This window comes from Bufo gargarizans, chromosome 3 (assembly GCF_014858855.1).
Source record: "Bufo gargarizans isolate SCDJY-AF-19 chromosome 3, ASM1485885v1, whole genome shotgun sequence".
In the NCBI taxonomy this organism is placed as follows: domain Eukaryota; kingdom Metazoa; phylum Chordata; class Amphibia; order Anura; family Bufonidae; genus Bufo; species Bufo gargarizans.
In genome coordinates, this window is record NC_058082.1 from 140,312,240 (window position 1) to 140,322,710 (window position 10,471).

Genomic DNA, 10,471 nt, shown 5'->3' on the forward strand with positions numbered 1-10,471 from the left:
GCTGCGATTAGATTGCCGGTACAAGCAAATTTGTGAATGAATGGTGATATTTTCTTTCATTCACTTCACCTCCTCCACTTTTAAACCATGGTATTTTACCCACAAGTGTGGGCTTACCTCTGCCTGCACTGCTGTTTGATAGGACTTGTAGCTGATCTTTCCTCCGCTTGTATGCCGGCGTCCCGGCTGTAGCGTGCCACTGAGGAAGGGGAAAGCGTCTCCGGCATACAAGCGAAACGTGCGTCAGGGGTGCGCTCACCAAGGTCCCAAGGTTGGTTCCCCTTTATTTTACATATGTGTTTTATATGCCGGTTGTGACTCTTTATGTGCTGGATGCATGTGGCATTTAATTATGTCCGTTGTTGTGGATATGCTATCCATACACTGTGTCCATTAACTCTTATGATTCGGCTGGCAGGTTAACACCTGCATTATTACTTAAGCCCACGTTTCCCTCTGGCCTGTGGATGAGACGATTTATCTTGATTCAGCTATTCAGCTTACTCAGGCCATCAGGAGACGTGTACTTAGGGGGATATATCGATTTTGTGTAACCTTGGTGGGGAGCTGATCCGCAGTGATGTCAATAAGTAGAAGCGCCATTTGTTCAAAACTACAGCCTCCTATTAAACATTATCCCTCACTTGCGGGCTCCCATTTCCTGCTCAGTTGCGTTCCAGGATGGAATGCACTATAATCAGGCTAAGATATCTCATTATGGGTTGGAGGGGGAGCCAAATCAATAATTCTTGATTCAAAAAAGCTATTCCCAGATCAAAAAGGGAAATACCTATCAACTGCCATGCCGGCAGACAGGAGAATTTACTCCTCATGATTGCGTGCATTCCAAGCTGGAACGCACAAGCGATCGCACTTCCTGTTCCGCCACTCAGACATATGCGTTCCGTCATGGAGCACTCCTGTCCCTCCAGTGAAGGCAGTTACCACCCTTTGAGCTTTTGCGCTCCAGCCTGGAATGCAAACATGATCTAGCGCCTTCTCCTCCACTGCATGCTCTCCAATCAGAGAATGCTAGTCCCTCCGTAAGGTGCCAAAACCTCAATGAGAATTACATGCACCCTACTCTGAAACGCATGTACAACCATTAATCTACAGATAATAAATACACTGAGATAGTAAGAGTAAGGGGGTTGGGAGGAGAGGGAAGGGGAAACCACAAAAGGACATTCAAGCCAATCGAACCACATCCGCAGCACAGAGTGCACATGTTTAATGCCTGTATATTGCGGACCACTATTTGTGGTCCGCAGCACGGGCACAGAGCCTTTAAGTTCATCTGAATGAGCCCTTAGAAAGAGATTGTCAAGTACTAAGTAATACCTATTGGTGCTCTGCACTGCTTACTTGGCTCTTTTTGATAACTCCAATAGACTAAAATAGAGAGTTCATGTACGAGCACGGCAAACTCCTCACTGATTTCTATTGAGACCGCAACCATGCAGAATCAGCAAATGGTGAACCCCATTCTTCCAGTTATGGCATGTCCTATAGATATGCCACAAATGTATACAATGGGTAGGCAACCAGCAGGAAAGGTACTAGAGGGCAGATATGTGCTATACAGGTTGCTAATCTCGGTTATCTAAGTCCAGGGATTGCAGTGTGGCTGTTCCGGCAGTTCACCCCAGACTTTCCACACTACTGAAAAGGAGTCCAGGTGCAGTTCTCAGAGGTAGTTAAAAAGGGAATGGCTACCTGAGGGCAGGGGGGAAGAAAGACTCTAATGGAGAGGATTTGGGAGCATTATTCTCCACAGTGCACCAGAGAGACAGAGAACAAGACCCTGCATGAGGTGACTTTGCAAACAGCATTTCTGCCTGTTTGAAACGGACTGTTATAAGACACATGACACAACTTACTATTGGGCTATTTGGGGCTGAAGATAAGTGCTTTATGTGATTGAACTTTAAACGGCTGATGTTAAGCCATCCTGTTGGGACATTTTTATTTTATTTATTTTTTATAAAACCCTCATGCTGCATCAAATCCTGCTAGTTGCATACCACTTGTAAGGCTAACTGCGACAAATGGTACAACATTTTAAACTTCAAAACTTCTACAGCATATTATTAATAAAGAAAATGATTCTACTATAGTGTGAAAGCAGGGCCAAGTTCAGTTATAGCATATGCACTTGAATCAGACTCTGCCATTATTACTGTACTCATCATATATTCAACAATGACTAATCAGTTTTTATATGAAATAAAGCAAATCAATTGTGTAATCTTCTATTAAGGGGTCTATTGTTAGACCTTATGTTCTATCTGGGCTCAGTTCTTATGTCAATCCCCTTCTGAGCCTGTTTGACTCAAATAACTGTAGAACTATAAAAGAAATTTGCCATAATTTTGACATTTTTTTACTGTGAAGAAAAGTTAATTTCTGCAATTCAGACCTAGCTTGGAGCAAATCGAGTAAGATTAATTGATTCATTTTAACAGCAGGTGCAGACGTTTTCGCAGATGCTGCTCTGAAACAGAGACTTTGCCCTTGCTCTGCTAATCAGAGTAGCAGCACAGGCAGGAGATTGTCAGCGCTAAATGTCCGGCCCTGTCAATTTTGTTGCAGTTGGAGCTTCTTCACCTGTGAGGGTAGCCTCCCAAAGGTGAAGAAGCCCTGCTGATGACAAGTAAATTCCTTAGTGCTCTCTCATCTCTAATCAATACTAATAAAAGCCGTGTGTGAGTCCTCAGGGCTGGTGTCCGGGCGTGTGTGCCGATTAGTGAAGTGTGCATGCGCGGCGCACAGACCAATTGGCACACACTATACACACTGCAGGGACTGCCCAAAGCATTGCACCGCCGGCCAATAAAAACACAGCGCAACACATGCAGCCCGGACAGCCCACAACAGCGCGGCCGTCCAATCACAGTCGCTGCCCAGACCACCCACAATTGTGCCGGCCAATAGACACACAGCACACCACATGCCGTACGGACCGCCCACAGCATGGAGCCGTCCAATTACACCATACCCACAACTTATGGTGTGTTGTGTCAGTTGGAGCAGCGCCATTTTGTGCATAGCAAGCGTCGCCATTACATGCACAGAGTGACAGAAATTAAAATCAGATACACACTGCAGCTGCTGCCAGCAGTATTAGCCAGTACCACCAGTCAGTGCCAGCTTTCATTGCCAGCCATCATTCATTGCCAACAGTCACAGTGACAGCAGTCTCAGCCCCACCAGTCAGTGCCAAGCGTTTTAGCCACCAGTTACAGTACCAGTGGTTTCAGCACCACCAGTTAGTGCCAGATCTATCAGCCACCAGTAACAGTGCCCGTCATCTCAGCACCACCAGTCAGTGCCAGCTGTATCAGCCACCAGTCACAGTTCCAGTGGTCTCAGCACCACTAGTCAGTGCCAGCTGTATCAGCCAGCAGTCATTGCCAGCCGTCTCAGTACCATCAGTGAGTTCCACCAGTCACAGTGACAGCAGTCAGTGCTATCCGTATCAGCCACTTGTCATAGTGCCAGCAGTATCAGCATCACCAGTCACTGCCAGTCATCTCAGCCACCAGTCAGTGCCAGCTGTTTCAGCCATCAGCCACAATCTAAGCACCACCAGTCTGTGCCAGCCATTTCAGGAACCAGTCAATGTGCCCACAGTCTCAGCACTACCAGTCAGTGCCAGCTGTATCAGCCACCAGTCACAGTACCAGTGGTCTCAGCACCACCAGTCATTGCCAGCCGTATCAGCCACCAGTCACAGTGACAGTAGTCTCAGCACCACCAGTCAGTGCCAACCATATCAGCCACTATTCACAGTGCCAGTGGTCTCAGCACCACCAGTCAGTGCCAGCCTATCAGCCACCAGTCACAGTGCCAGTGGTCTCAGCACCACCAGTCAGTGCCAACCATATCATTCACTAGTCACAGTGCCAGTGGTCTCAGCACCACCAGTCAGTGGCAGTCATATCAGCCACCAGTCACAGTGCCCACAGTCTCAGCCAAAAGTCACTGCCAGTGATGCATATTATAGCTACATATAAGATAGTATTACAGTATGAGAAAATATTATAAAATTATAAAAGTACAAGCCTATATTACCTGGACTTTTTACTAACAACATGCCACCCCAAAAAAAGGACACGTCAAGTAGGACCAAAGACCCAGACAATGAAACCCTACATAAGCAACTTCTCCTGGTGAAACTGTCAGGTCAGCAAGTAAAAAATAAAAAAAATAAAGGCTAAAAAACAAAGGAAAAAATTTGCAAATAGATCAATTGAAGAGAAAGAAAATGAGAGTCACAAAAACGCTGAAAGACAAAGACTCAGAAGAGCAAATAGATCTATAGAAGAACAGGAAAATGAGCATCAGAAAAATGTGATAGAACAGGAAAATCTGCGTAAAAAAAAAACAATCTCTAAGAGAAAGACGAGGACGAGCAAATAGATCTATTGAAGAAAAGGAAAATGAGCGTCAGAAAAATGTGAAAGCACACAGAGCTAGGAGAGCAATACTACGTCAGCAACAAGCAATAAAAAAAAACAGGATAACAGATCTACAGACACAACACATTTATCAACAACACAGGAGAGGATAAATGATATAAGATAAAGACAAAAACGTAAGAGACAAGCTGAAAGAGAAAAAGCTAGGAGAGCAACAGAAGATCGACAATTACAATGTTTGCGGCATGCACAATTACAGAGACTGGTCCGGAGTAAACGAGTAGAAACAAATGAATCTAGGGCCACAATAGAAAGAATGGCACTGATAAATGATATCGTTAATATTAATGAGAGTTACATTATACCCCACACATGTGGAGATTTAAATCAGATATGAAATTTTTGTCAAGCAAACCATTTTGAAGGAGAAAGACCATCTGATCAAAAATTTACACAATGTTGCTCAAAAGTAAAAGTAAATCTTCAACCAATTCGAACAAATTCTTTTATACATACAACAGCTCATGATGGGTCAGCATCATTATAGCAAAAATGTAATGCTAAATATAAGGTCAATAGATAGTGCTCTAGCATTTGCATCTATGGGAGCTAACATTAGTCCGCCTTCTGACTATGGGCCATACTGTTTTCGAATCCATGGTTCGATTTGTCACAGAGCAGGAACACTGCATCCTCAGCAGGGTGAAAACAGACAGTTTGCACAATTATACAGTTTAGATCCTTCTGAAGCTGCAGAGCAAATAATGCAAATTTCTGCCAACTCAGGAATAAATACAGAGCTTGTGCAAACATTAAGTACATTTATGGTGCAATTCAATCCTTTTGCCGAGGCCTGCAAAATGTTGTACCAAGTTGAAAAAAAATATGAAGCGTTTGCCGCCAAAAATTACAATGTTATTAAGGAAGTGTCCATGATAATAGTACAAGATCGCAAAAATGACCAAAGGCACTATAATGCACCAAATTATAATGAGGTTGCTTTTATTTTTCAAAATGATGATGGAGAACCACCACTTGAAAGAGATCTTCTTATACACTGCAAACCAAGTAAAGATTATACAAATAATAAACAAACACAAATAATTAGTGTCCTTGATCCTAATTTGGAACCCATGGTTTATTCATTGTTATTCCCCTATGGGGATCAAAGCTGGGGAATTGGCATTCCATTGCAAAACAGACCACAAGCTTTATTAACTTTACCAAACCAGTCACATAATCCTAGAGTTAGAGTCACTCAAATGCAATACTACGGTTACCATCTTTCCATTAGAGAGGATTTTAATCCCTTCTTAAATGCAGGCCGCCTTACACAGCAATATATAGTTGATGCATATGTAAAAACAGAAGCCAAAATACTCTGGATTAATGGAACATTTACTTAATGAAGCCAATGAAGCAGGCCTAAGTCATGGAAAAATTTATATTTTGCCTTCTTCATTTGCAGGGAAGCCCAGAAACATGCAACAAAATTATCAGGATGCTATGGCAATTATATGAAAAAAATATGGAAAAACAGATCTTTTTATTACAATGGCATGCAATCCCAAATGAGAAGAGATTGTACATAACCTACAACATGGACAAACTGTTGATGGACAACCACATTTAGTTGCAAGATTATTTCACCTAAAACTTAAAGCTCTAATTGATTTCATCAGTAAAAAACCATATTTTTGGAGTCCCAAAAGCAATAGTCTATGTGATAGAATTTCAAAAGAGAGGTTTACCACATGCTCACATACTTCTCATTCTTAAAGAAAGCTGTAAACCAAAAAATGAAGTATTGATAAAATTGTCTCTGCTGAAATCCCTCGCTTACATGCAATTGTAATAAAGCATATGATTCATGGACCATGTAGAGCACTTAATCCTAATTCTCCATGTATGACAAATGACAAATGCTGTAAGGATTTTCCAAAGGAATTCCAGCAAAAATCTATTGCTAACAGCAATGGCTATCCAAAGTACAAGAGAAGAAATACAGGCCAAACTATAATTCTTAACGGAAAGAAAATTGATAACTCTTGGGTTGTACCATATAATCCTTACTTAGAGTTGAAGTACAATTGCCACATTAATGTGGAAGTTTGCGCATCAGTGAAAAGTGTCAAATACCTTTTTAAATATGTGTACAAAGGTCACGATTGTGCAAACGTTGTTATTCAAGAACAATAATTTGAATCATGATGAAATAAAGACCATGATTAGTTCAAGGTATGTCAGTGCTCCAGAAGCAGCATGGCTTTTGCATGGGTTTGAAATGCATTATCAATCCCATACCATCCATAGATTAGCAGTGCATCTGCCTGAAGAAGAATCGTTTTTGTTTTTTTTCAACCCTTCCAGTGGTTCTTCATGGTGACTGGACCAACATTTTTGAAGCATGTATAAAGTATAATAAACTGTGGCAGAACTTCCAAATACTTAACTTTACAAACAATATCCGTTCAATTGATACTGAATTCAGCAATTGGTTGATCCAAGTTGGCAATGGTGATACATCGCACATTAACAGTTTGCCTGAAGACATAATTAAAATCCCTTATAAAATTTATGTACAGGAAATGGAGAAATAATTTTAGTTGCTGATGTCTCAAAGATAACATTCTTTGCCCAAAGAACTCTGATGTTGATAGCATAAATGAAGAGGTGCTAAACATTTTGGAAGGAGATACTGTGACATTCCTTAGCTCAACAATTGATAGCTCAATAAGAAACTCAATAGGATAGTTCTGCATATCTTCCTCAGTTGAGTCAACTCCAACAGGAATGACGAGGCATAAACTGAACCTTAAAAAAACGCAATTAGACTTACCGGTAATTCCGTTTCCTTGAATCCACCATGACGGCCCACATTGAGATTGACCCTTGACCTCTGTAGGGGCAGGAACACATAGAGAGTTTAAGAACCCCCCACCCCTCCACCTCCTCAGTGCTTTACAATTACCCGAAAAGGAGGAACAAAAGTAAAAGGATATTGATTCATACCCTTAAACTCCTATTTATCCTAAAGTACGTATATATGAAAAATATATTTGTAAGTATATATCCCTTTTTTTTTTTTTTTTTTATAAAAATCTTTTTTTTTTTTTTTTTGGGAAGGGGAATATTATGGGCCGTCATGGTGGATTCAAGGAAACGGAATTACCGGTAAGTATAATTGCGGTTTTTCCATTTCATCCACCATGACGGCCCACATTGAGATATAACAGATAACTAAGAGGGTGGGGATAACGCCTGTAAAACCTTCCGGCCGAAAAGAGCTTCATTCGAATCCGGAAGATTAAGACGGTAATGTTTTACAAAGGTATTAGCACTTGACCAGGTTGCAGCTTTGCAAATCTGGTCCAGCGAGACTCCTCCTTTCTCAGCCCAAGAGGAGGCAGTGGCCCTAGTAGAGTGGGCCTTAACATTATCAGGACTGGGTTTATTTTGGATCCTGTAACAGCATTCAATGGTGGATCTGATCCATCTGGCTATGGAAGACCTAGCTAGTTTCTTTCCCTTATTTTTCCCCGAAAACTGAACGAGGAGATTGTTATCAACCCTAAAATCTTTGGTAGAATCCAGGTACTGGATAACTGTATCCCTGACATCTAAGAGATGTAAATTAACGCTAGACCCTGAAAATTCAGATCTGGGGATGGAAGGTAGGAAGATCTCCTGTTCTCGATGAAAGGGGGAGACTACTTTTGGGAGAAAACCTGAATCGAGAGTTAAACGGATGTGATTTTTGCTGATCTGGAGGTAGGGTTCTCTACAAGAAAGGGCCTGGATCTCTCCAATACGTCTGAGTGAGGTGATAGCAATCAAAAAGGCAGTTTTTAGGGAAAGGTGTTTTAAAGAGATTTCTGATACCGGTACAAAGGGAGGTTTTGTTAGGTCCTCTAGGACGATGTTAAGGTCCCAAGTAGGAGCTCTGGATTTCAGAGAGAGTCTCAATCTTGAAACCGCTCTAAAGAACCTCCTGATCCATCTGTGACTAGCTAGGTTGCAGTCATAAAAAGAGCTGAGAGCAGAAACCTGGACTTTCAGAGTACTAGGTCTTAGGCCCAATTCCAAGCCGCACTGCAGAAAGTCCAAGATCCTATTGATGGGAGGGGAGGAGGTGTCTGGGCGCTCCACTCCCCATGAACAGTATCTCTTCCAGACCTTTAGGTAGATGGCAGACGTCACCTTTTTCCTACTGGCCCTTAGGGTAAGTATCACCTTTTCCGAAAGACCCCTGTTTCTCAACGTCTCGCTCTCAGGATCCAGGCTGACAGTTTGAATATCCCGGGGTCTGGATGAAGTAGAGGGCCCTGGACTAGAACGTCCCTCTGGAAAGGGATCCCCCATGGATCCTCCAGCGATAGCTGTTTTAGAGTGGAGAACCAACTCCTCTTTGGCCATAAAGGGGCTATTAGGATCAGAGTAGTTGGTTCCCCTAGGAGCTTCTGGATGACCCGGGGTAGAAGAGGTATTGGGGGGAAGGCATAGGCCAGATTTCAATTCCAGTGTATTGACAGGGCATCGATTGCCCAGGGTCTGTCCTCTAGGTTTAGGGAGCAGAAGCATTCCACCTGCGCATTCTTTCTGGAGGCGAACAAGTCTACCTCCGGACGGCCCCATATTTCCGAGATCTTCTGGAAGATATCCCTGTTCAGAGACTATTCTCCTGGATCTATTATCTTCCTGCTCAGGAAGTCTGCTATCGTGTTTTCGCAGCCCCTTAGGTGGATGGCGGAGAGAGATAAGACGTTCTCTTCTGCCCAGGAGAAGATTCTTCTTGCTATCGCACCCAGAGGCCGTGACTTTGTCCCTCCTTGATGTCGCAGATAAGCCACCGTTGTGGTGTTGTCGGACATTACTCTTAGGTGTCGCCCTTTTAAAAGACTCTCTCCCCTTAATAACGCCTCCAGGACCGCATACAGCTCTCTGTAGTTTGAGGATCTGACTCTTATCTTGGCTGGCCAAGGAGCCTTGCAGAAGATGATCTCCTATCTTTGCACCCCAGCCTCCGAGGCTTGCATCCGTGATTACCTGTACGGCCGGATGGTTCTGCCACTGTAGGCCTCCAAGCAGTCTTCTTCTTTCTTTCCACAAATCTAGGTCTGTCTTTACGGCCTGCGGAATCCGGAAAGTCTTGTCCAGACTTACTTGCTTCCCGTCCCAGATACCTAGGATCCAACTCTGGATCACCCTTGTGTGGCTTTGGCACCAAGCAACCGAGGGAATGCAGGCGGTTAGGCTTCCCAGGAGACTCATGGCCTTCCGGATGGAGCAACTGCGAGTCCTCTGGAACGCTCGGATCTTTTCCGTCAGTGTAGAGGCCTTGTCCTGAGGGAGGAAAGTTTTCAACAGGGATGAGTCCAGTTCCACACCCAGGAACCTTATTCTCTTGGATGGGATTAGGGTGGATTTCTTTAGATTTATGATCCAGCCGAGATTTTTTAAGAATTCCGAGGATCTTTGAGTTGCCCGGAGGTTTTCGGACTCTGTCTTGCCCAGAATCAGGAATTCGTCAAGATATGGGATGATTGTAACTCCCTCTTGACGAAGATAGGCCACCATCTCTACTACGACCTTTGTGAAGACCCTGGGGGCCGAGGAGATACCGAAGGGAAGGGCCACGTATTGAAAGTGATGGATTGATCCGTCTGGACCCTTTAGAGCAAATCTTAAATACTTCTGAGAGAGATGATGAATGGGGACATGGTAGTAGGCGTCCTTTAGATCGATTGATGACATGAACACCCCCTTCTGGATCAGGGGAATTGTGGATGGGATGGTCTCCATCCTGAACCTCCTGTATAGAATGGACTTGTTTAGGGGTTTTAGGTTTATAATAGTGCGAAAGGATTGGTCTGGTTTTTTTACTAAAAAAAGGCTGGAACAAAACCCTCTCCTTTCCTCTAGGATAGGGACCTTCCGAATCACCCCTAGGTCCAAGAGGTCTTGGACGCCCTGCCAAATTTTCGGAAGTTCTGACCTGCGCTGGGGTGAGATGCAGAATCTTCTTGGGGGGACTGATGTGAATTCTATCT

General features: G+C 43.3%; 1 pseudogene; it reads left to right on the forward strand.

Annotated features, from left to right (window-relative positions):
• Window positions 1–5,810: 5,810 nt before the first annotated feature.
• Window positions 5,811–6,807, forward strand: LOC122931441 (annotated as a pseudogene).
• The last annotated feature ends 3,664 nt before the right edge of the window (window positions 6,808–10,471 follow it).